This window comes from Ascaphus truei, chromosome 12 (genome assembly GCF_040206685.1).
Source record: "Ascaphus truei isolate aAscTru1 chromosome 12, aAscTru1.hap1, whole genome shotgun sequence".
NCBI classification, from domain to species: Eukaryota; Metazoa; Chordata; class Amphibia; order Anura; family Ascaphidae; genus Ascaphus; species Ascaphus truei.
Genome location: NC_134494.1, coordinates 9970573 through 9996409, shown reverse-complemented (window position 1 = coordinate 9996409; position 25837 = coordinate 9970573). Strand labels below are relative to the sequence as shown.

The window sequence follows — 25837 nt, the reverse complement described above, 5'->3', positions numbered from 1 at the left end:
TCTCAATCCGCCCCATTCACCAGGAAGAGAGACAGAAACAGTTCACCTCCGCATCCATTTCCTCTCTCACTTTAACGCTGGCTGCACCTGAGACAGTGGGAGGGAAGTTGAGAGATCAAAAAAGAGTCACAACCATTCCAAATCCTGTCCTATCAACAGGCTGCTGCTGTCTCTCTGCTCTCAAGGAATTTAATTTGCATGGGAGGGACAAACTGATGTCTCTGCCTCTCTGCCTCTCTGCCTCTCTGCCTCTCTGCCTCTCTGCCTCTCTGCCTCTCTGCCTCTCTGCCTCTCTGCCTCTCTGCCTCTCTGCCTCTCTGCCTCTCTGCCTCTCTGCCTCTCTGCCTCTCTGCCTCTCTGCCTCTCTGCCTCTCTGCCTCTCTGCCTCTCTGCCTCTCTGCCTCTCTGCCTCTCTGCCTCTCTGCCTCTCTGCCTCCATGGCTGAACAGGTCTACTGTATACTAAAGCTCTAGACCTGTGAGCTAGCCTGTGTGATGTTGTCACAACGTATCCACGGACACATTGGGAATTGTGACATCATCATCATGATCATCACACAGACTGGCTGTCCTGTAAGAGACAGAAAGATAGATAGAGACACAGACGGAGAGATGCACTTAGAAATAGATATGCCCAGGCACAGACTGCATTGGGCTTCTGTATCCTACAATGACATTTGAATGAAAAAGAATTTCAGGGGAGTTACATGGTGCATATTTTAATATGAGATCTATACTGTATATATATGTTGTATTACTGTACATCATTTATTTGCCTCCAAATATCCGCCATATGTGAAGGGGCGTAAGTCTAAAATTTGCCTTCCTAGGTAAGAAACTGTTCTTACATACTGTATGACGCAACTGTATGCCAAAAACCTATCTATGAACACAGGGAAAACACACTATTCTCTGTGTTAACAGCTACATTTCTTGGAGACCAAATACACAAAAAATCAGTGACACTGACTCCAAATCAGAGACAGTTGACATGTCTGGATTCTAAACACTATTCAGCATATGTACAGTATCAAGGCAAAAAGTGGTATGATTGCAGACCAAAACACTCTGCACCCTAGGAAGGAATGGGGGAAAAAAACGAATCACAGTGACCCAACCAATATGGCCGGTTAGCTCAGATGGTTAGAGCGTGGTGCTAATAACGCCAAGGTCGCGGGTTCGATCCCTGTACTGGCCAAAGTTTTACACGTATTTGACATATGTCTCTCTTTATGTCTATCCTTTCGGAAGGATTGTTGATGCACTTTGTATAGACGCAAAAAGAGGGGGACAACATCCATCCTGTTGTAAGTGTGCAAAAAGAGTGATTTCTTTCTGTGCCACTCCATTTTTTTTTTAACAAATGGTACAGTATATATCACCTTGGTACTACAGTATATGCAATGTAAATATGCGGATGAACAGAGCATAGAATAAAGAAGAGAGCATAGAATAAAGAAGCAGCTAGCGCAAACAGTAATTATCACTGAAGTGACGTGAGTAATGCTAACGATTGAGAACCCCTGAATTGTAAGGATGGAAAAGATACCACCTGCATGTAGTACTTATGAACTCATGTAGTCATGTAGTCATGGCAAGCAGACAGCACGTCGCCCCCTATTGGCTGCAATCCTTCTGGGCTAAAAATAAAAACTATCTGCTGGCACGTTTTCTTTCTCAATCCGCCCCATTCACCAGGAAGAGAGACAGAAACAGTTCACCTCCGCATCCATTTCCTCTCTCACTTTAACGCTGGCTGCACCTGAGACAGTGGGAGGGAAGTTGAGAGATCAAAAAAGAGTCACAACCATTCCAAATCCTGTCCTATCAACAGGCTGCTGCTGTCTCTCTGCTCTCAAGGAATTTAATTTGCATGGGAGGGACAAACTGATGTCTCTGCCTCTCTGCCTCTCTGCCTCTCTGCCTCTCTGCCTCTCTGCCTCTCTGCCTCTCTGCCTCTCTGCCTCTCTGCCTCTCTGCCTCTCTGCCTCTCTGCCTCTCTGCCTCTCTGCCTCTCTGCCTCTCTGCCTCTCTGCCTCTCTGCCTCTCTGCCTCTCTGCCTCTCTGCCTCTCTGCCTCTCTGCCTCTCTGCCTCTCTGCCTCCATGGCTGAACAGGTCTACTGTATACTAAAGCTCTAGACCTGTGAGCTAGCCTGTGTGATGTTGTCACAACGTATCCACGGACACATTGGGAATTGTGACATCATCATCATGATCATCACACAGACTGGCTGTCCTGTAAGAGACAGAAAGATAGATAGAGACACAGACGGAGAGATGCACTTAGAAATAGATATGCCCAGGCACAGACTGCATTGGGCTTCTGTATCCTACAATGACATTTGAATGAAAAAGAATTTCAGGGGAGTTACATGGTGCATATTTTAATATGAGATCTATACTGTATATATATGTTGTATTACTGTACATCATTTATTTGCCTCCAAATATCCGCCATATGTGAAGGGGTGTAAGTCTAAAATTTGCCTTCTTAGGTAAGAAACTGTTCTTACATACTGTATGACGCAACTGTATGCCAAAAACCTATCTATGAACACAGGGAAAACACACTATTCTCTGTGTTAACAGCTACATTTCTTGGAGACCAAATACACAAAAAATCAGTGACACTGACTCCAAATCAGAGACAGTTGACATGTCTGGATTCTAAACACTATTCAGCATATGTACAGTATCAAGGCAAAAAGTGGTATGATTGCAGACCAAAACACTCTGCACCCTAGGAAGGAATGGGGGAAAAAAACGAATCACAGTGACCCAACCAATATGGCCGGTTAGCTCAGATGGTTAGAGCGTGGTGCTAATAACGCCAAGGTCGCGGGTTCGATCCCTGTACTGGCCAAAGTTTTACATGTATTTGACATATGTCTCTCTTTATAGACCCCTGACGAGTTAGTTTGAAGGATTATTCCTTTCGGAAGGATTGTTGATGCACTTTGTATAGACGCAAAAAGAGGGGGACAACATCCATCCTGTTGTAAGTGTGCAAAAAGAGTGATTTCTTTCTGTGCCACTCCATTTTTTTTTTAACAAATGGTACAGTATATATCACCTTGGTACTACAGTATATGCAATGTAAATATGCGGATGAACAGAGCATAGAATAAAGAAGAGAGCATAGAATAAAAAAGCAGCTAGCGCAAACAGTAATTATCACTGAAGTGACGTGAGTAATGCTAACGATTGAGAACCCCTGAATTGTAAGGATGGAAAAGATACCACCTGCATGTAGTACTTATGAACTCATGTAGTCATGGCAAGCAGACAGCACGTCGCCCCCTATTGGCTGCAATCCTTCTGGGCTAAAAATAAAAACTATCTGCTGGCACGTTTTCTTTCTCAATCCGCCCCATTCACCAGGAAGAGAGACAGAAACAGTTCACCTCCGCATCCATTTCCTCTCTCACTTTAACGCTGGCTGCACCTGAGACAGTGGGAGGGAAGTTGAGAGATCAAAAAAGAGTCACAACCATTCCAAATCCTGTCCTATCAACAGGCTGCTGCTGTCTCTCTGCTCTCAAGGAATTTAATTTGCATGGGAGGGACAAACTGATGTCTCTGCCTCTCTGCCTCTCTGCCTCTCTGCCTCTCTGCCTCTCTGCCTCTCTGCCTCTCTGCCTCTCTGCCTCTCTGCCTCTCTGCCTCTCTGCCTCTCTGCCTCTCTGCCTCTCTGCCTCTCTGCCTCTCTGCCTCTCTGCCTCTCTGCCTCTCTGCCTCTCTGCCTCTCTGCCTCTCTGCCTCCATGGCTGAACAGGTCTACTGTATACTAAAGCTCTAGACCTGTGAGCTAGCCTGTGTGATGTTGTCACAACGTATCCACGGACACATTGGGAATTGTGACATCATCATCATGATCATCACACAGACTGGCTGTCCTGTAAGAGACAGAAAGATAGATAGAGACACAGACGGAGAGATGCACTTAGAAATAGATATGCCCAGGCACAGACTGCATTGGGCTTCTGTATCCTACAATGACATTTGAATGAAAAAGAATTTCAGGGGAGTTACATGGTGCATATTTTAATATGAGATCTATACTGTATATATATGTTGTATTACTGTACATCATTTATTTGCCTCCAAATATCCGCCATATGTGAAGGGGCGTAAGTCTAAAATTTGCCTTCCTAGGTAAGAAACTGTTCTTACATACTGTATGACGCAACTGTATGCCAAAAACCTATCTATGAACACAGGGAAAACACACTATTCTCTGTGTTAACAGCTACATTTCTTGGAGACCAAATACAGTACACAAAAAATCAGTGACACTGACTCCAAATCAGAGACAGTTGACATGTCTGGATTCTAAACACTATTCAGCATATGTACAGTATCAAGGCAAAAAGTGGTATGATTGCAGACCAAAACACTCTGCACCCTAGGAAGGAATGGGGGAAAAAAACGAATCACAGTGACCCAACCAATATGGCCGGTTAGCTCAGATGGTTAGAGCGTGGTGCTAATAACGCCAAGGTCGCGGGTTCGATCCCCGTACTGGCCAAAGTTTTACACGTATTTGACATATGTCTCTCTTTATAGACCCCTGACGAGTTAGTTTGAAGGATTATTCCTTTCGGAAGGATTGTTGATGCACTTTGTATAGACGCAAAAAGAGGGGGACAACATCCATCCTGTTGTAAGTGTGCAAAAAGAGTGATTTCTTTCTGTGCCACTCCATTTTTTTTTTAACAAATGGTACAGTATATATCACCTTGGTACTACAGTATATGCAATGTAAATATGCGGATGAACAGAGCATAGAATAAAGAAGAGAGCATAGAATAAAGAAGCAGCTAGCGCAAACAGTAATTATCACTGAAGTGACGTGAGTAATGCTAACGATTGAGAACCCCTGAATTGTAAGGATGGAAAAGATACCACCTGCATGTAGTACTTATGAACTCATGTAGTCATGTAGTCATGGCAAGCAGACAGCACGTCGCCCCCTATTGGCTGCAATCCTTCTGGGCTAAAAATAAAAACTATCTGCTGGCACGTTTTCTTTCTCAATCCGCCCCATTCACCAGGAAGAGAGACAGAAACAGTTCACCTCCGCATCCATTTCCTCTCTCACTTTAACGCTGGCTGCACCTGAGACAGTGGGAGGGAAGTTGAGAGATCAAAAAAGAGTCACAACCATTCCAAATCCTGTCCTATCAACAGGCTGCTGCTGTCTCTCTGCTCTCAAGGAATTTAATTTGCATGGGAGGGACAAACTGATGTCTCTGCCTCTCTGCCTCTCTGCCTCTCTGCCTCTCTGCCTCTCTGCCTCTCTGCCTCTCTGCCTCTCTGCCTCTCTGCCTCTCTGCCTCTCTGCCTCTCTGCCTCTCTGCCTCTCTGCCTCTCTGCCTCTCTGCCTCTCTGCCTCTCTGCCTCTCTGCCTCTCTGCCTCTCTGCCTCTCTGCCTCTCTGCCTCTCTGCCTCTCTGCCTCTCTGCCTCTCTGCCTCTCTGCCTCCATGGCTGAACAGGTCTACTGTATACTAAAGCTCTAGACCTGTGAGCTAGCCTGTGTGATGTTGTCACAACGTATCCACGGACACATTGGGAATTGTGACATCATCATCATGATCATCACACAGACTGGCTGTCCTGTAAGAGACAGAAAGATAGATAGAGACACAGACAGAGAGATGCACTTAGAAATAGATATGCCAAGGCACAGACTGCATTGGGCTTCTGTATCCTACAATGACATTTGAATGAAAAAGAATTTCAGTGGAGTTACATGGTGCATATTTTAATATGAGATCTATACTGTATATATATGTTGTATTACTGTACATCATTTATTTGCCTCCAAATATCCGCCATATGTGAAGGGGTGTAAGTCTAAAATTTGCCTTCTTAGGTAAGAAACTGTTCTTACATACTGTATGACGCAACTGTATGCCAAAAACCTATCTATGAACACAGGGAAAACACACTATTCTCTGTGTTAACAGCTACATTTCTTGGAGACCAAATACACAAAAAATCAGTGACACTGACTCCAAATCAGAGACAGTTGACATGTCTGGATTCTAAACACTATTCAGCATATGTACAGTATCAAGGCAAAAAGTGGTAGGATTGCAGACCAAAACACTCTGCACCCTAGGAAGGAATGGGGGAAAAAAACGAATCACAGTGACCCAACCAATATGGCCGGTTAGCTCAGATGGTTAGAGCGTGGTGCTAATAACGCCAAGGTCGCGGGTTCGATCCCCGTACTGGCCAAAGTTTTACACGTATTTGACATATGTCTCTCTTTATAGACCCCTGACGAGTTAGTTTGAAGGATTATTCCTTTCGGAAGGATTGTTGATGCACTTTGTATAGACGCAAAAAGAGGGGGACAACATCCATCCTGTTGTAAGTGTGCAAAAAGAGTGATTTCTTTCTGTGCCACTCCATTTTTTTTTTAACAAATGGTACAGTATATATCACCTTGGTACTACAGTATATGCAATGTAAATATGCGGATGAACAGAGCATAGAATAAAGAAGAGAGCATAGAATAAAAAAGCAGCTAGCGCAAACAGTAATTATCACTGAAGTGACGTGAGTAATGCTAACGATTGAGAAGCCCTGAATTGTAAGGATGGAAAAGATACCACCTGCATGTAGTACTTATGAACTCATGTAGTCATGTAGTCATGGCAAGCAGACAGCACGTCGCCCCCTATTGGCTGCAATCCTTCTGGGCTAAAAATAAAAACTATCTGCTGGCACGTTTTCTTTCTCAATCCGCCCCATTCACCAGGAAGAGAGACAGAAACAGTTCACCTCCGCATCCATTTCCTCTCTCACTTTAACGCTGGCTGCACCTGAGACAGTGGGAGGGAAGTTGAGAGATCAAAAAAGAGTCACAACCATTCCAAATCCTGTCCTATCAACAGGCTGCTGCTGTCTCTCTGCTCTCAAGGAATTTAATTTGCATGGGAGGGACAAACTGATGTCTCTGCCTCTCTGCCTCTCTGCCTCTCTGCCTCTCTGCCTCTCTGCCTCTCTGCCTCTCTGCCTCTCTGCCTCTCTGCCTCTCTGCCTCTCTGCCTCTCTGCCTCTCTGCCTCTCTGCCTCTCTGCCTCTCTGCCTCTCTGCCTCTCTGCCTCTCTGCCTCTCTGCCTCTCTGCCTCTCTGCCTCTCTGCCTCTCTGCCTCTCTGCCTCTCTGCCTCTCTGCCTCTCTGGCTGAACAGGTCTACTGTATACTAAAGCTCTAGACCTGTGAGCTAGCCTGTGTGATGTTGTCACAACGTATCCACGGACACATTGGGAATTGTGACATCATCATCATGATCATCACACAGACTGGCTGTCCTGTAAGAGACAGAAAGATAGATAGAGACACAGACGGAGAGATGCACTTAGAAATAGATATGCCCAGGCACAGACTGCATTGGGCTTCTGTATCCTACAATGACATTTGAATGAAAAAGAATTTCAGGGGAGTTACATGGTGCATATTTTAATATGAGATCTATACTGTATATATATGTTGTATTACTGTACATCATTTATTTGCCTCCAAATATCCGCCATATGTGAAGGGGCGTAAGTCTAAAATTTGCCTTCCTAGGTAAGAAACTGTTCTTACATACTGTATGACGCAACTGTATGCCAAAAACCTATCTATGAACACAGGGAAAACACACTATTCTCTGTGTTAACAGCTACATTTCTTGGAGACCAAATACACAAAAAATCAGTGACACTGACTCCAAATCAGAGACAGTTGACATGTCTGGATTCTAAACACTATTCAGCATATGTACAGTATCAAGGCAAAAAGTGGTATGATTGCAGACCAAAACACTCTGCACCCTAGGAAGGAATGGGGGAAAAAAACGAATCACAGTGACCCAACCAATATGGCCGGTTTGCTCAGATGGTTAGAGCGTGGTGCTAATAACGCCAAGGTCGCGGGTTCGATCCCCGTACTGGCCAAAGTTTTACACGTATTTGACATATGTCTCTCTTTATAGACCCCTGACGAGTTAGTTTGAAGGATTATTCCTTTCGGAAGGATTGTTGATGCACTTTGTATAGACGCAAAAAGAGGGGGACAACATCCATCCTGTTGTAAGTGTGCAAAAAGAGTGATTTCTTTCTGTGCCACTCCATTTTTTTTTTAACAAATGGTACAGTATATATCACCTTGGTACTACAGTATATGCAATGTAAATATGCGGATGAACAGAGCATAGAATAAAGAAGAGAGCATAGAATAAAGAAGCAGCTAGCGCAAACAGTAATTATCACTGAAGTGACGTGAGTAATGCTAACGATTGAGAACCCCTGAATTGTAAGGATGGAAAAGATACCACCTGCATGTAGTACTTATGAACTCATGTAGTCATGTAGTCATGGCAAGCAGACAGCACGTCGCCCCCTATTGGCTGCAATCCTTCTGGGCTAAAAATAAAAACTATCTGCTGGCACGTTTTCTTTCTCAATCCGCCCCATTCACCAGGAAGAGAGACAGAAACAGTTCACCTCCGCATCCATTTCCTCTCTCACTTTAACGCTGGCTGCACCTGAGACAGTGGGAGGGAAGTTGAGAGATCAAAAAAGAGTCACAACCATTCCAAATCCTGTCCTATCAACAGGCTGCTGCTGTCTCTCTGCTCTCAAGGAATTTAATTTGCATGGGAGGGACAAACTGATGTCTCTGCCTCTCTGCCTCTCTGCCTCTCTGCCTCTCTGCCTCTCTGCCTCTCTGCCTCTCTGCCTCTCTGCCTCTCTGCCTCTCTGCCTCTCTGCCTCTCTGCCTCTCTGCCTCTCTGCCTCTCTGCCTCTCTGCCTCTCTGCCTCTCTGCCTCTCTGCCTCTCTGCCTCTCTGCCTCTCTGCCTCTCTGCCTCTCTGCCTCTCTGCCTCTCTGCCTCCATGGCTGAACAGGTCTACTGTATACTAAAGCTCTAGACCTGTGAGCTAGCCTGTGTGATGTTGTCACAACGTATCCACGGACACATTGGGAATTGTGACATCATCATCATGATCATCACACAGACTGGCTGTCCTGTAAGAGACAGAAAGATAGATAGAGACACAGACAGAGAGATGCACTTAGAAATAGATATGCCAAGGCACAGACTGCATTGGGCTTCTGTATCCTACAATGACATTTGAATGAAAAAGAATTTCAGTGGAGTTACATGGTGCATATTTTAATATGAGATCTATACTGTATATATATGTTGTATTACTGTACATCATTTATTTGCCTCCAAATATCCGCCATATGTGAAGGGGTGTAAGTCTAAAATTTGCCTTCTTAGGTAAGAAACTGTTCTTACATACTGTATGACGCAACTGTATGCCAAAAACCTATCTATGAACACAGGGAAAACACACTATTCTCTGTGTTAACAGCTACATTTCTTGGAGACCAAATACACTAAAAATCAGTGACACTGACTCCAAATCAGAGACAGTTGACATGTCTGGATTCTAAACACTATTCAGCATATGTACAGTATCAAGGCAAAAAGTGGTATGATTGCAGACCAAAACACTCTGCACCCTAGGAAGGAATGGGGGAAAAAAACGAATCACAGTGACCCAACCAATATGGCCGGTTAGCTCAGATGGTTAGAGCGTGGTGCTAATAACGCCAAGGTCGCGGGTTCGATCCCCGTACTGGCCAAAGTTTTACATGTATTTGACATATGTCTCTCTTTATAGACCCCTGACGAGTTAGTTTGAAGGATTATTCCTTTCGGAAGGATTGTTGATGCACTTTGTATAGACGCAAAAAGAGGGGGACAACATCCATCCTGTTGTAAGTGTGCAAAAAGAGTGATTTCTTTCTGTGCCACTCCATTTTTTTTTTAACAAATGGTACAGTATATATCACCTTGGTACTACAGTATATGCAATGTAAATATGCGGATGAACAGAGCATAGAATAAAGAAGAGAGCATAGAATAAAAAAGCAGCTAGCGCAAACAGTAATTATCACTGAAGTGACGTGAGTAATGCTAACGATTGAGAACCCCTGAATTGTAAGGATGGAAAAGATACCACCTGCATGTAGTACTTATGAACTCATGTAGTCATGTAGTCATGGCAAGCAGACAGCACGTCGCCCCCTATTGGCTGCAATCCTTCTGGGCTAAAAATAAAAACTATCTGCTGGCACGTTTTCTTTCTCAATCCGCCCCATTCACCAGGAAGAGAGACAGAAACAGTTCACCTCCGCATCCATTTCCTCTCTCACTTTAACGCTGGCTGCACCTGAGACAGTGGGAGGGAAGTTGAGAGATCAAAAAAGAGTCACAACCATTCCAAATCCTGTCCTATCAACAGGCTGCTGCTGTCTCTCTGCTCTCAAGGAATTTAATTTGCATGGGAGGGACAAACTGATGTCTCTGCCTCTCTGCCTCTCTGCCTCTCTGCCTCTCTGCCTCTCTGCCTCTCTGCCTCTCTGCCTCTCTGCCTCTCTGCCTCTCTGCCTCTCTGCCTCTCTGCCTCTCTGCCTCTCTGCCTCTCTGCCTCTCTGCCTCTCTGCCTCTCTGCCTCTCTGCCTCTCTGCCTCTCTGCCTCTCTGCCTCTCTGCCTCTCTGCCTCCATGGCTGAACAGGTCTACTGTATACTAAAGCTCTAGACCTGTGAGCTAGCCTGTGTGATGTTGTCACAACGTATCCACGGACACATTGGGAATTGTGACATCATCATCATGATCATCACACAGACTGGCTGTCCTGTAAGAGACAGAAAGATAGATAGAGACACAGACGGAGAGATGCACTTAGAAATAGATATGCCCAGGCACAGACTGCATTGGGCTTCTGTATCCTACAATGACATTTGAATGAAAAAGAATTTCAGGGGAGTTACATGGTGCATATTTTAATATGAGATCTATACTGTATATATATGTTGTATTACTGTACATCATTTATTTGCCTCCAAATATCCGCCATATGTGAAGGGGCGTAAGTCTAAAATTTGCCTTCCTAGGTAAGAAACTGTTCTTACATACTGTATGACGCAACTGTATGCCAAAAACCTATCTATGAACACAGGGAAAACACACTATTCTCTGTGTTAACAGCTACATTTCTTGGAGACCAAATACACAAAAAATCAGTGACACTGACTCCAAATCAGAGACAGTTGACATGTCTGGATTCTAAACACTATTCAGCATATGTACAGTATCAAGGCAAAAAGTGGTATGATTGCAGACCAAAACACTCTGCACCCTAGGAAGGAATGGGGGAAAAAAACGAATCACAGTGACCCAACCAATATGGCCGGTTTGCTCAGATGGTTAGAGCGTGGTGCTAATAACGCCAAGGTCGCGGGTTCGATCCCCGTACTGGCCAAAGTTTTACACGTATTTGACATATGTCTCTCTTTATAGACCCCTGACGAGTTAGTTTGAAGGATTATTCCTTTCGGAAGGATTGTTGATGCACTTTGTATAGACGCAAAAAGAGGGGGACAACATCCATCCTGTTGTAAGTGTGCAAAAAGAGTGATTTCTTTCTGTGCCACTCCATTTTTTTTTTAACAAATGGTACAGTATATATCACCTTGGTACTACAGTATATGCAATGTAAATATGCGGATGAACAGAGCATAGAATAAAGAAGAGAGCATAGAATAAAGAAGCAGCTAGCGCAAACAGTAATTATCACTGAAGTGACGTGAGTAATGCTAACGATTGAGAACCCCTGAATTGTAAGGATGGAAAAGATACCACCTGCATGTAGTACTTATGAACTCATGTAGTCATGTAGTCATGGCAAGCAGACAGCACGTCGCCCCCTATTGGCTGCAATCCTTCTGGGCTAAAAATAAAAACTATCTGCTGGCACGTTTTCTTTCTCAATCCGCCCCATTCACCAGGAAGAGAGACAGAAACAGTTCACCTCCGCATCCATTTCCTCTCTCACTTTAACGCTGGCTGCACCTGAGACAGTGGGAGGGAAGTTGAGAGATCAAAAAAGAGTCACAACCATTCCAAATCCTGTCCTATCAACAGGCTGCTGCTGTCTCTCTGCTCTCAAGGAATTTAATTTGCATGGGAGGGACAAACTGATGTCTCTGCCTCTCTGCCTCTCTGCCTCTCTGCCTCTCTGCCTCTCTGCCTCTCTGCCTCTCTGCCTCTCTGCCTCTCTGCCTCTCTGCCTCTCTGCCTCTCTGCCTCTCTGCCTCTCTGCCTCTCTGCCTCTCTGCCTCTCTGCCTCTCTGCCTCTCTGCCTCTCTGCCTCTCTGCCTCTCTGCCTCTCTGCCTCTCTGCCTCTCTGCCTCCATGGCTGAACAGGTCTACTGTATACTAAAGCTCTAGACCTGTGAGCTAGCCTGTGTGATGTTGTCACAACGTATCCACGGACACATTGGGAATTGTGACATCATCATCATGATCATCACACAGACTGGCTGTCCTGTAAGAGACAGAAAGATAGATAGAGACACAGACGGAGAGATGCACTTAGAAATAGATATGCCAAGGCACAGACTGCATTGGGCTTCTGTATCCTACAATGACATTTGAATGAAAAAGAATTTCAGGGGAGTTACATGGTGCATATTTTAATATGAGATCTATACTGTATATATATGTTGTATTACTGTACATCATTTATTTGCCTCCAAATATCCGCCATATGTGAAGGGGCGTAAGTCTAAAATTTGCCTTCCTAGGTAAGAAACTGTTCTTACATACTGTATGACGCAACTGTATGCCAAAAACCTATCTATGAACACAGGGAAAACACACTATTCTCTGTGTTAACAGCTACATTTCTTGGAGACCAAATACACAAAAAATCAGTGACACTGACTCCAAATCAGAGACAGTTGACATGTCTGGATTCTAAACACTATTCAGCATATGTACAGTATCAAGGCAAAAAGTGGTATGATTGCAGACCAAAACACTCTGCACCCTAGGAAGGAATGGGGGAAAAAAACGAATCACAGTGACCCAACCAATATGGCCGGTTAGCTCAGATGGTTAGAGCGTGGTGCTAATAACGCCAAGGTCGCGGGTTCGATCCCCGTACTGGCCAAAGTTTTACACGTATTTGACATATGTCTCTCTTTATAGACCCCTGACAAGTTAGTTTGAAGGATTATTCCTTTCGGAAGGATTGTTGATGCACTTTGTATAGACGCAAAAAGAGGGGGACAACATCCATCCTGTTGTAAGTGTGCAAAAAGAGTGATTTCTTTCTGTGCCACTCCATTTTTTTTTTAACAAATGGTACAGTATATATCACCTTGGTACTACAGTATATGCAATGTAAATATGCGGATGAACAGAGCATAGAATAAAGAAGAGAGCATAGAATAAAGAAGCAGCTAGCGCAAACAGTAATTATCACTGAAGTGACGTGAGTAATGCTAACGATTGAGAACCCCTGAATTGTAAGGATGGAAAAGATACCACCTGCATGTAGTACTTATGAACTCATGTAGTCATGTAGTCATGGCAAGCAGACAGCACGTCGCCCCCTATTGGCTGCAATCCTTCTGGGCTAAAAATAAAAACTATCTGCTGGCACGTTTTCTTTCTCAATCCGCCCCATTCACCAGGAAGAGAGACAGAAACAGTTCACCTCCGCATCCATTTCCTCTCTCACTTTAACGCTGGCTGCACCTGAGACAGTGGGAGGGAAGTTGAGAGATCAAAAAAGAGTCACAACCATTCCAAATCCTGTCCTATCAACAGGCTGCTGCTGTCTCTCTGCTCTCAAGGAATTTAATTTGCATGGGAGGGACAAACTGATGTCTCTGCCTCTCTGCCTCTCTGCCTCTCTGCCTCTCTGCCTCTCTGCCTCTCTGCCTCTCTGCCTCTCTGCCTCTCTGCCTCTCTGCCTCTCTGCCTCTCTGCCTCTCTGCCTCTCTGCCTCTCTGCCTCTCTGCCTCTCTGCCTCCATGGCTGAACAGGTCTACTGTATACTAAAGCTCTAGACCTGTGAGCTAGCCTGTGTGATGTTGTCACAACGTATCCACGGACACATTGGGAATTGTGACATCATCATCATGATCATCACACAGACTGGCTGTCCTGTAAGAGACAGAAAGATAGATAGAGACACAGACAGAGAGATGCACTTAGAAATAGATATGCCCAGGCACAGACTGCATTGGGCTTCTGTATCCTACAATGACATTTGAATGAAAAAGAATTTCAGGGGAGTTACATGGTGCATATTTTAATATGAGATCTATACTGTATATATATGTTGTATTACTGTACATCATTTATTTGCCTCCAAATATCCGCCATATGTGAAGGGGCGTAAGTCTAAAATTTGCCTTCCTAGGTAAGAAACTGTTCTTACATACTGTATGACGCAACTGTATGCCAAAAACCTATCTATGAACACAGGGAAAACACACTATTCTCTGTGTTAACAGCTACATTTCTTGGAGACCAAATACACAAAAAATCAGTGACACTGACTCCAAATCAGAGACAGTTGACATGTCTGGATTCTAAACACTATTCAGCATATGTACAGTATCAAGGCAAAAAGTGGTATGATTGCAGACCAAAACACTCTGCACCCTAGGAAGGAATGGGGGAAAAAAACGAATCACAGTGACCCAACCAATATGGCCGGTTAGCTCAGATGGTTAGAGCGTGGTGCTAATAACGCCAAGGTCGCGGGTTCGATCCCCGTACTGGCCAAAGTTTTACACGTATTTGACATATGTCTCTCTTTATAGACCCCTGACGAGTTAGTTTGAAGGATTATTCCTTTCGGAAGGATTGTTGATGCACTTTGTATAGACGCAAAAAGAGGGGGACAACATCCATCCTGTTGTAAGTGTGCAAAAAGAGTGATTTCTTTCTGTGCCACTCCATTTTTTTTTTAACAAATGGTACAGTATATATCACCTTGGTACTACAGTATATGCAATGTAAATATGCGGATGAACAGAGCATAGAATAAAGAAGAGAGCATAGAATAAAGAAGCAGCTAGCGCAAACAGTAATTATCACTGAAGTGACGTGAGTAATGCTAACGATTGAGAACCCCTGAATTGTAAGGATGGAAAAGATACCACCTGCATGTAGTACTTATGAACTCATGTAGTCATGTAGTCATGGCAAGCAGACAGCACGTCGCCCCCTATTGGCTGCAATCCTTCTGGGCTAAAAATAAAAACTATCTGCTGGCACGTTTTCTTTCTCAATCCGCCCCATTCACCAGGAAGAGAGACAGAAACAGTTCACCTCCGCATCCATTTCCTCTCTCACTTTAACGCTGGCTGCACCTGAGACAGTGGGAGGGAAGTTGAGAGATCAAAAAAGAGTCACAACCATTCCAAATCCTGTCCTATCAACAGGCTGCTGCTGTCTCTCTGCTCTCAAGGAATTTAATTTGCATGGGAGGGACAAACTGATGTCTCTGCCTCTCTGCCTCTCTGCCTCTCTGCCTCTCTGCCTCTCTGCCTCTCTGCCTCTCTGCCTCTCTGCCTCTCTGCCTCTCTGCCTCTCTGCCTCTCTGCCTCTCTGCCTCTCTGCCTCTCTGCCTCTCTGCCTCTCTGCCTCTCTGCCTCTCTGCCTCTCTGCCTCTCTGCCTCTCTGCCTCTCTGCCTCTCTGCCTCTCTGCCTCTCTGGCTGAACAGGTCTACTGTATACTAAAGCTCTAGACCTGTGAGCTAGCCTGTGTGATGTTGTCACAACGTATCCACGGACACATTGGGAATTGTGACATCATCATCATGATCATCACACAGACTGGCTGTCCTGTAAGAGACAGAAAGATAGATAGAGACACAGACGGAGAGATGCACTTAGAAATAGATATGCCCAGGCACAGACTGCATTGGGCTTCTGTATCCTACAATGACATTTGAATGAAAAAGAATTTCAGGGGAGTTACATGGTGCATATTTTAATATGAGATCTATACTGTATATATATGTTGTATTACTGTACATCATTTATTTGCCTCCAAATATCCGCCATATGTGAAGGGGCGTAAGTCTAAAATTTGCCTTCCTAGGTAAGAAACTGTTCTTACATACTGTATGACGCAACTGTATGCCAAAAACCTATCTATGAACACAGGGAAAACACACTATTCTCTGTGTTAACAGCTACATTTCTTGGAGACCAAATACACAAAAAATCAGTGACACTGACTCCAAATCAGAGACAGTTGACATGTCTGGATTCTAAACACTATTCAGCATATGTACAGTATCAAGGCAAAAAGTGGTATGATTGCAGACCAAAACACTCTGCACCCTAGGAAGGAATGGGGGAAAAAAACGAATCACAGTGACCCAACCAATATGGCCGGTTTGCTCAGATGGTTAGAGCGTGGTGCTAATAACGCCAAGGTCGCGGGTTCGATCCCCGTACTGGCCAAAGTTTTACACGTATTTGACATATGTCTCTCTTTATAGACCCCTGACGAGTTAGTTTGAAGGATTATTCCTTTCGGAAGGATTGTTGATGCACTTTGTATAGACGCAAAAAAAGGGGGACAACATCCATCCTGTTGTAAGTGTGCAAAAAGAGTGATTTCTTTCTGTGCCACTCCATTTTTTTTTTAACAAATGGTACAGTATATATCACCTTGGTACTACAGTATATGCAATGTAAATATGCGGATGAACAGAGCATAGAATAAAGAAGAGAGCATAGAATAAAGAAGCAGCTAGCGCAAACAGTAATTATCACTGAAGTGACGTGAGTAATGCTAACGATTGAGAACCCCTGAATTGTAAGGATGGAAAAGATACCACCTGCATGTAGTACTTATGAACTCATGTAGTCATGTAGTCATGGCAAGCAGACAGCACGTCGCCCCCTATTGGCTGCAATCCTTCTGGGCTAAAAATAAAAACTATCTGCTGGCACGTTTTCTTTCTCAATCCGCCCCATTCACCAGGAAGAGAGACAGAAACAGTTCACCTCCGCATCCATTTCCTCTCTCACTTTAACGCTGGCTGCACCTGAGACAGTGGGAGGGAAGTTGAGAGATCAAAAAAGAGTCACAACCATTCCAAATCCTGTCCTATCAACAGGCTGCTGCTGTCTCTCTGCTCTCAAGGAATTTAATTTGCATGGGAGGGACAAACTGATGTCTCTGCCTCTCTGCCTCTCTGCCTCTCTGCCTCTCTGCCTCTCTGCCTCTCTGCCTCTCTGCCTCTCTGCCTCTCTGCCTCTCTGCCTCTCTGCCTCTCTGCCTCTCTGCCTCTCTGCCTCTCTGCCTCTCTGCCTCTCTGCCTCTCTGCCTCTCTGCCTCTCTGCCTCTCTGCCTCTCTGCCTCTCTGCCTCTCTGCCTCTCTGCCTCCATGGCTGAACAGGTCTACTGTATACTAAAGCTCTAGACCTGTGAGCTAGCCTGTGTGATGTTGTCACAACGTATCCACGGACACATTGGGAATTGTGACATCATCATCATGATCATCACACAGACTGGCTGTCCTGTAAGAGACAGAAAGATAGATAGAGACACAGACAGAGAGATGCACTTAGAAATAGATATGCCAAGGCACAGACTGCATTGGGCTTCTGTATCCTACAATGACATTTGAATGAAAAAGAATTTCAGTGGAGTTACATGGTGCATATTTTAATATGAGATCTATACTGTATATATATGTTGTATTACTGTACATCATTTATTTGCCTCCAAATATCCGCCATATGTGAAGGGGTGTAAGTCTAAAATTTGCCTTCTTAGGTAAGAAACTGTTCTTACATACTGTATGACGCAACTGTATGCCAAAAACCTATCTATGAACACAGGGAAAACACACTATTCTCTGTGTTAACAGCTACATTTCTTGGAGACCAAATACACTAAAAATCAGTGACACTGACTCCAAATCAGAGACAGTTGACATGTCTGGATTCTAAACACTATTCAGCATATGTACAGTATCAAGGCAAAAAGTGGTATGATTGCAGACCAAAACACTCTGCACCCTAGGAAGGAATGGGGGAAAAAAACGAATCACAGTGACCCAACCAATATGGCCGGTTAGCTCAGATGGTTAGAGCGTGGTGCTAATAACGCCAAGGTCGCGGGTTCGATCCCCGTACTGGCCAAAGTTTTACATGTATTTGACATATGTCTCTCTTTATAGACCCCTGACGAGTTAGTTTGAAGGATTATTCCTTTCGGAAGGATTGTTGATGCACTTTGTATAGACGCAAAAAGAGGGGGACAACATCCATCCTGTTGTAAGTGTGCAAAAAGAGTGATTTCTTTCTGTGCCACTCCATTTTTTTTTTAACAAATGGTACAGTATATATCACCTTGGTACTACAGTATATGCAATGTAAATATGCGGATGAACAGAGCATAGAATAAAGAAGAGAGCATAGAATAAAAAAGCAGCTAGCGCAAACAGTAATTATCACTGAAGTGACGTGAGTAATGCTAACGATTGAGAACCCCTGAATTGTAAGGATGGAAAAGATACCACCTGCATGTAGTACTTATGAACTCATGTAGTCATGTAGTCATGGCAAGCAGACAGCACGTCGCCCCCTATTGGCTGCAATCCTTCTGGGCTAAAAATAAAAACTATCTGCTGGCACGTTTTCTTTCTCAATCCGCCCCATTCACCAGGAAGAGAGACAGAAACAGTTCACCTCCGCATCCATTTCCTCTCTCACTTTAACGCTGGCTGCACCTGAGACAGTGGGAGGGAAGTTGAGAGATCAAAAAAGAGTCACAACCATTCCAAATCCTGTCCTATCAACAGGCTGCTGCTGTCTCTCTGCTCTCAAGGAATTTAATTTGCATGGGAGGGACAAACTGATGTCTCTGCCTCTCTGCCTCTCTGCCTCTCTGCCTCTCTGCCTCTCTGCCTCTCTGCCTCTCTGCCTCTCTGCCTCTCTGCCTCTCTGCCTCTCTGCCTCTCTGCCTCTCTGCCTCTCTGCCTCTCTGCCTCTCTGCCTCTCTGCCTCTCTGCCTCTCTGCCTCTCTGCCTCTCTGCCTCTCTGCCTCTCTGCCTCTCTGCCTCTCTGCCTCTCTGCCTCTCTGCCTCTCTGCCTCCATGGCTGAACAGGTCTACTGTATACTAAAGCTCTAGACCTGTGAGCTAGCCTGTGTGATGTTGTCAAAACGTATCCACGGACACATTGGGAATTGTGACATCATCATCATGATCATCACACAGACTGGCTGTCCTGTAAGAGACAGAAAGATAGATAGAGACACAGACGGAGAGATGCACTTAGAAATAGATATGCCCAGGCACAGACTGCATTGGGCTTCTGTATCCTACAATGACATTTGAATGAAAAAGAATTTCAGGGGAGTTACATGGTGCATATTTTAATATGAGATCTATACTGTATATATATGTTGTATTACTGTACATCATTTATTTGCCTCCAAATATCCGCCATATGTGAAGGGGCGTAAGTCTAAAATTTGCCTTCCTAGGTAAGAAACTGTTCTTACATACTGTATGACGCAACTGTATGCCAAAAACCTATCTATGAACACAGGGAAAACACACTATTCTCTGTGTTAACAGCTACATTTCTTGGAGACCAAATACACAAAAAATCAGTGACACTGACTCCAAATCAGAGACAGTTGACATGTCTGGATTCTAAACACTATTCAGCATATGTACAGTATCAAGGCAAAAAGTGGTATGATTGCAGACCAAAACACTCTGCACCCTAGGAAGGAATGGGGGAAAAAAACGAATCACAGTGACCCAACCAATATGGCCGGTTTGCTCAGATGGTTAGAGCGTGGTGCTAATAACGCCAAGGTCGCGGGTTCGATCCCCGTACTGGCCAAAGTTTTACACGTATTTGACATATGTCTCTCTTTATAGACCCCTGACGAGTTAGTTTGAAGGATTATTCCTTTCGGAAGGATTGTTGATGCACTTTGTATAGACGCAAAAAGAGGGGGACAACATCCATCCTGTTGTAAGTGTGCAAAAAGAGTGATTTCTTTCTGTGCCACTCCATTTTTTTTTTAACAAATGGTACAGTATATATCACCTTGGTACTACAGTATATGCAATGTAAATATGCGGATGAACAGAGCATAGAATAAAGAAGAGAGCATAGAATAAAGAAGCAGCTAGCGCAAACAGTAATTATCACTGAAGTGACGTGAGTAATGCTAACGATTGAGAACCCCTGAATTGTAAGGATGGAAAAGATACCACCTGCATGTAGTACTTATGAACTCATGTAGTCATGTAGTCATGGCAAGCAGACAGCACGTCGCCCCCTATTGGCTGCAATCCTTCTGGGCTAAAAATAAAAACTATCTGCTGGCACGTTTTCTTTCTCAATCCGCCCCATTCACCAGGAAGAGAGACAGAAACAGTTCACCTCCGCATCCATTTCCTCTCTCACTTTAACGCTGGCTGCACCTGAGACAGTGGGAGGGAAGTTGAGAGATCAAAAAAGAGTCACAACCATTCCAAATCCTGTCCTATCAACAGGCTGCTGCTGTCTCTCTGCTCTCAAGGAATTTAATTTGCATGGGAGGGACAAACTGATGTCTCTGCCTCTCTGCCTCTCTGCCTCTCTGCCTCTCTGCCTCTCTGCCTCTCTGCCTCTCTGCCTCTCTGCCTCTCTGCCTCTCTGCCTCTCTGCCTCTCTGCCTCTCTGCCTCTCTGCCTCTCTGCCTCTCTGCCTCTCTGCCTCTCTGCCTCTCTGCCTCTCTGCCTCTCTGCCTCTCTGCCTCTCTGCCTCTCTGCCTCTCTGCCTCCATGGCTGAACAGGTCTACTGTATACTAAAGCTCTAGACCTGTGAGCTAGCCTGTGTGATGTTGTCACAACGTATCCACGGACACATTGGGAATTGTGACATCATCATCATGATCATCACACAGACTGGCTGTCCTGTAAGAGACAGAAAGATAGATAGAGACACAGACGGAGAGATGCACTTAGAAATAGATATGCCAAGGCACAGACTGCATTGGGCTTCTGTATCCTACAATGACATTTGAATGAAAAAGAATTTCAGGGGAGTTACATGGTGCATATTTTAATATGAGATCTATACTGTATATATATGTTGTATTACTGTACATCATTTATTTGCCTCCAAATATCCGCCATATGTGAAGGGGCGTAAGTCTAAAATTTGCCTTCCTAGGTAAGAAACTGTTCTTACATACTGTATGACGCAACTGTATGCCAAAAACCTATCTATGAACACAGGGAAAACACACTATTCTCTGTGTTAACAGATACATTTCTTGGAGACCAAATACACAAAAAATCAGTGACACTGACTCCAAATCAGAGACAGTTGACATGTCTGGATTCTAAACACTATTCAGCATATGTACAGTATCAAGGCAAAAAGTGGTATGATTGCAGACCAAAACACTCTGCACCCTAGGAAGGAATGGGGGAAAAAAACGAATCACAGTGACCCAACCAATATGGCCGGTTAGCTCAGATGGTTAGAGCGTGGTGCTAATAACGCCAAGGTCGCGGGTTCGATCCCCGTACTGGCCAAAGTTTTACACGTATTTGACATATGTCTCTCTTTATAGACCCCTGACGAGTTAGTTTGAAGGATTATTCCTTTCGGAAGGATTGTTGATGCACTTTGTATAGACGCAAAAAGAGGGGGACAACATCCATCCTGTTGTAAGTGTGCAAAAAGAGTGATTTCTTTCTGTGCCACTCCATTTTTTTTTTAACAAATGGTACAGTATATATCACCTTGGTACTACAGTATATGCAATGTAAATATGCGGATGAACAGAGCATAGAATAAAGAAGAGAGCATAGAATAAAGAAGCAGCTAGCGCAAACAGTAATTATCACTGAAGTGACGTGAGTAATGCTAACGATTGAGAACCCCTGAATTGTAAGGATGGAAAAGATACCACCTGCATGTAGTACTTATGAACTCATGTAGTCATGGCAAGCAGACAGCACGTCGCCCCCTATTGGCTGCAATCCTTCTGGGCTAAAAATAAAAACTATCTGCTGGCACGTTTTCTTTCTCAATCCGCCCCATTCACCAGGAAGAGAGACAGAAACAGTTCACCTCCGCATCCATTTCCTCTCTCACTTTAACGCTGGCTGCACCTGAGACAGTGGGAGGGAAGTTGAGAGATCAAAAAAGAGTCACAACCATTCCAAATCCTGTCCTATCAACAGGCTGCTGCTGTCTCTCTGCTCTCAAGGAATTTAATTTGCATGGGAGGGACAAACTGATGTCTCTGCCTCTCTGCCTCTCTGCCTCTCTGCCTCTCTGCCTCTCTGCCTCTCTGCCTCTCTGCCTCTCTGCCTCTCTGCCTCTCTGCCTCTCTGCCTCTCTGCCTCTCTGCCTCTCTGCCTCTCTGCCTCTCTGCCTCTCTGCCTCTCTGCCTCTCTGCCTCTCTGCCTCTCTGCCTCTCTGCCTCTCTGCCTCTCTGCCTCTCTGCCTCTCTGCCTCCATGGCTGAACAGGTCTACTGTATACTAAAGCTCTAGACCTGTGAGCTAGCCTGTGTGATGTTGTCACAACGTATCCACGGACACATTGGGAATTGTGACATCATCATCATGATCATCACACAGACTGGCTGTCCTGTAAGAGACAGAAAGATAGATAGAGACACAGACAGAGAGATGCACTTAGAAATAGATATGCCCAGGCACAGACTGCATTGGGCTTCTGTATCCTACAATGACATTTGAATGAAAAAGAATTTCAGGGGAGTTACATGGTGCATATTTTAATATGAGATCTATACTGTATATATATGTTGTATTACTGTACATCATTTATTTGCCTCCAAATATCCGCCATATGTGAAGGGGCGTAAGTCTAAAATTTGCCTTCCTAGGTAAGAAACTGTTCTTACATACTGTATGACGCAACTGTATGCCAAAAACCTATCTATGAACACAGGGAAAACACACTATTCTCTGTGTTAACAGCTACATTTCTTGGAGACCAAATACACAAAAAATCAGTGACACTGACTCCAAATCAGAGACAGTTGACATGTCTGGATTCTAAACACTATTCAGCATATGTACAGTATCAAGGCAAAAAGTGGTATGATTGCAGACCAAAACACTCTGCACCCTAGGAAGGAATGGGGGAAAAAAACGAATCACAGTGACCCAACCAATATGGCCGGTTAGCTCAGATGGTTAGAGCGTGGTGCTAATAACGCCAAGGTCGCGGGTTCGATCCCCGTACTGGCCAAAGTTTTACACGTATTTGACATATGTCTCTCTTTATAGACCCCTGACGAGTTAGTTTGAAGGATTATTCCTTTCGGAAGGATTGTTGATGCACTTTGTATAGACGCAAAAAGAGGGGGACAACATCCATCCTGTTGTAAGTGTGCAAAAAGAGTGATTTCTTTCTGTGCCACTCCATTTTTTTTTTAACAAATGGTACAGTATATATCACCTTGGTACTACAGTATATGCAATGTAAATATGCGGATGAACAGAGCATAGAATAAAGAAGAGAGCATAGAATAAAGAAGCAGCTAGCGCAAACAGTAATTATCACTGAAGTGACGTGAGTAATGCTAACGATTGAGAACCCCTGAATTGTAAGGATGGAAAAGATACCACCTGCATGTAGTACTTATGAACTCATGTAGTCATGTAGTCATGGCAAGCAGACAGCACGTCGCCCCCTATTGGCTGCAATCCTTCTGGGCTAAAAATAAAAACTATCTGCTGGCACGTTTTCTTTCTCAATCCGCCCCATTCACCAGGAAGAGAGACAGAAACAGTTCACCTCCGCATCCATTTCCTCTCTCACTTTAACGCTGGCTGCACCTGAGACAGTGGGAGGGAAGTTGAGAGATCAAAAAAGAGTCACAACCATTCCAAATCCTGTCCTATCAACAGGCTGCTGCTGTCTCTCTGCTCTCAAGGAATTTAATTTGCATGGGAGGGACAAACTGATGTCTCTGCCTCTCTGCCTCTCTGCCTCTCTGCCTCTCTGCCTCTCTGCCTCTCTGCCTCTCTGCCTCTCTGCCTCTCTGCCTCTCTGCCTCTCTGCCTCTCTGCCTCTCTGCCTCTCTGCCTCTCTGCCTCTCTGCCTCTCTGCCTCTCTGCCTCTCTGCCTCTCTGCCTCTCTGCCTCTCTGCCTCTCTGCCTCTCTGCCTCCATGGCTGAACAGGTCTACTGTACACTAAAGCTCTAGACCTGTGAGCTAGCCTGTGTGATGTTGTCACAACGTATCCACGGACACATTGGGAATTGTGACATCATCATCATGATCATCACACAGACTGGCTGTCCTGTAAGAGACAGAAAGATAGATAGAGACACAGACGGAGAGATGCACTTAGAAATAGATATGCCCAGGCACAGACTGCATTGGGCTTCTGTATCCTACAATGACATTTGAATGAAAAAGAATTTCAGGGGAGTTACATGGTGCATATTTTAATATGAGATCTATACTGTATATATATGTTGTATTACTGTACATCATTTATTTGCCTCCAAATATCCGCCATATGTGAAGGGGCGTAAGTCTAAAATTTGCCTTCCTAGGTAAGAAACTGTTCTTACATACTGTATGACGCAACTGTATGCCAAAAACCTATCTATGAACACAGGGAAAACACACTATTCTCTGTGTTAACAGCTACATTTCTTGGAGACCAAATACACAAAAAATCAGTGACACTGACTCCAAATCAGAGACAGTTGACATGTCTGGATTCTAAACACTATTCAGCATATGTACAGTATCAAGGCAAAAAGTGGTATGATTGCAGACCAAAACACTCTGCACCCTAGGAAGGAATGGGGGAAAAAAACGAATCACAGTGACCCAACCAATATGGCCGGTTAGCTCAGATGGTTAGAGCGTGGTGCTAATAACGCCAAGGTCGCGGGTTCGATCCCCGTACTGGCCAAAGTTTTACACGTATTTGACATATGTCTCTCTTTATAGACCCCTGACGAGTTAGTTTGAAGGATTATTCCTTTCGGAAGGATTGTTGATGCACTTTGTATAGACGCAAAAAGAGGGGGACAACATCCATCCTGTTGTAAGTGTGCAAAAAGAGTGATTTCTTTCTGTGCCACTCCATTTTTTTTTTAACAAATGGTACAGTATATATCACCTTGGTACTACAGTATATGCAATGTAAATATGCGGATGAACAGAGCATAGAATAAAGAAGAGAGCATAGAATAAAGAAGCAGCTAGCGCAAACAGTAATTATCACTGAAGTGACGTGAGTAATGCTAACGATTGAGAACCCCTGAATTGTAAGGATGGAAAAGATACCACCTGCATGTAGTACTTATGAACTCATGTAGTCATGTAGTCATGGCAAGGAGACAGCACGTCGCCCCCTATTGGCTGCAATCCTTCTGGGCTAAAAATAAAAACTATCTGCTGGCACGTTTTCTTTCTCAATCCGCCCCATTCACCAGGAAGAGAGACAGAAACAGTTCACCTCCGCATCCATTTCCTCTCTCACTTTAACGCTGGCTGCACCTGAGACAGTGGGAGGGAAGTTGAGAGATCAAAAAAGAGTCACAACCATTCCAAATCCTGTCCTATCAACAGGCTGCTGCTGTCTCTCTGCTCTCAAGGAATTTAATTTGCATGGGAGGGACAAACTGATGTCTCTGCCTCTCTGCCTCTCTGCCTCTCTGCCTCTCTGCCTCTCTGCCTCTCTGCCTCTCTGCCTCTCTGCCTCTCTGCCTCTCTGCCTCTCTGCCTCTCTGCCTCTCTGCCTCTCTGCCTCTCTGCCTCTCTGCCTCTCTGCCTCTCTGCCTCTCTGCCTCTCTGCCTCTCTGCCTCTCTGCCTCTCTGCCTCTCTGCCTCTCTGCCTCTCTGCCTCCATGGCTGAACAGGTCTACTGTATACTAAAGCTCTAGACCTGTGAGCTAGCCTGTGTGATGTTGTCACAACGTA

The 25837-nt window shown here is 44.4% G+C and overlaps 9 non-coding genes across 9 annotated transcripts; all 9 read left to right on the top strand.

The window, feature by feature from the left end:
- The first annotated feature begins 4454 nt into the window (after positions 1-4454).
- Positions 4455-4528, top strand: TRNAI-AAU (transfer RNA isoleucine (anticodon AAU)). The gene has a single exon. It is a non-coding gene; the product is annotated as a tRNA-Ile (tRNA).
- Positions 4529-6170: 1642 nt separating this feature from the next.
- On the top strand, positions 6171-6244 carry TRNAI-AAU (transfer RNA isoleucine (anticodon AAU)). Its single transcript has one exon. It is a non-coding gene; the product is annotated as a tRNA-Ile (tRNA).
- A 3334-nt stretch (positions 6245-9578) lies between these two features.
- Positions 9579-9652, top strand: TRNAI-AAU (transfer RNA isoleucine (anticodon AAU)). The gene has a single exon. It is a non-coding gene; the product is annotated as a tRNA-Ile (tRNA).
- Positions 9653-12954: 3302 nt separating this feature from the next.
- On the top strand, positions 12955-13028 carry TRNAI-AAU (transfer RNA isoleucine (anticodon AAU)). Its single transcript has one exon. It is a non-coding gene; the product is annotated as a tRNA-Ile (tRNA).
- Positions 13029-14582: 1554 nt separating this feature from the next.
- TRNAI-AAU (transfer RNA isoleucine (anticodon AAU)) lies at positions 14583-14656 on the top strand. Its single transcript has one exon. It is a non-coding gene; the product is annotated as a tRNA-Ile (tRNA).
- Positions 14657-17966: 3310 nt separating this feature from the next.
- TRNAI-AAU (transfer RNA isoleucine (anticodon AAU)) lies at positions 17967-18040 on the top strand. The gene has a single exon. It is a non-coding gene; the product is annotated as a tRNA-Ile (tRNA).
- A 3334-nt stretch (positions 18041-21374) lies between these two features.
- Positions 21375-21448, top strand: TRNAI-AAU (transfer RNA isoleucine (anticodon AAU)). The gene has a single exon. It is a non-coding gene; the product is annotated as a tRNA-Ile (tRNA).
- A 1618-nt stretch (positions 21449-23066) lies between these two features.
- TRNAI-AAU (transfer RNA isoleucine (anticodon AAU)) lies at positions 23067-23140 on the top strand. Its single transcript has one exon. It is a non-coding gene; the product is annotated as a tRNA-Ile (tRNA).
- Positions 23141-24750: 1610 nt separating this feature from the next.
- Positions 24751-24824, top strand: TRNAI-AAU (transfer RNA isoleucine (anticodon AAU)). Its single transcript has one exon. It is a non-coding gene; the product is annotated as a tRNA-Ile (tRNA).
- Positions 24825-25837: the final 1013 nt, after the last annotated feature.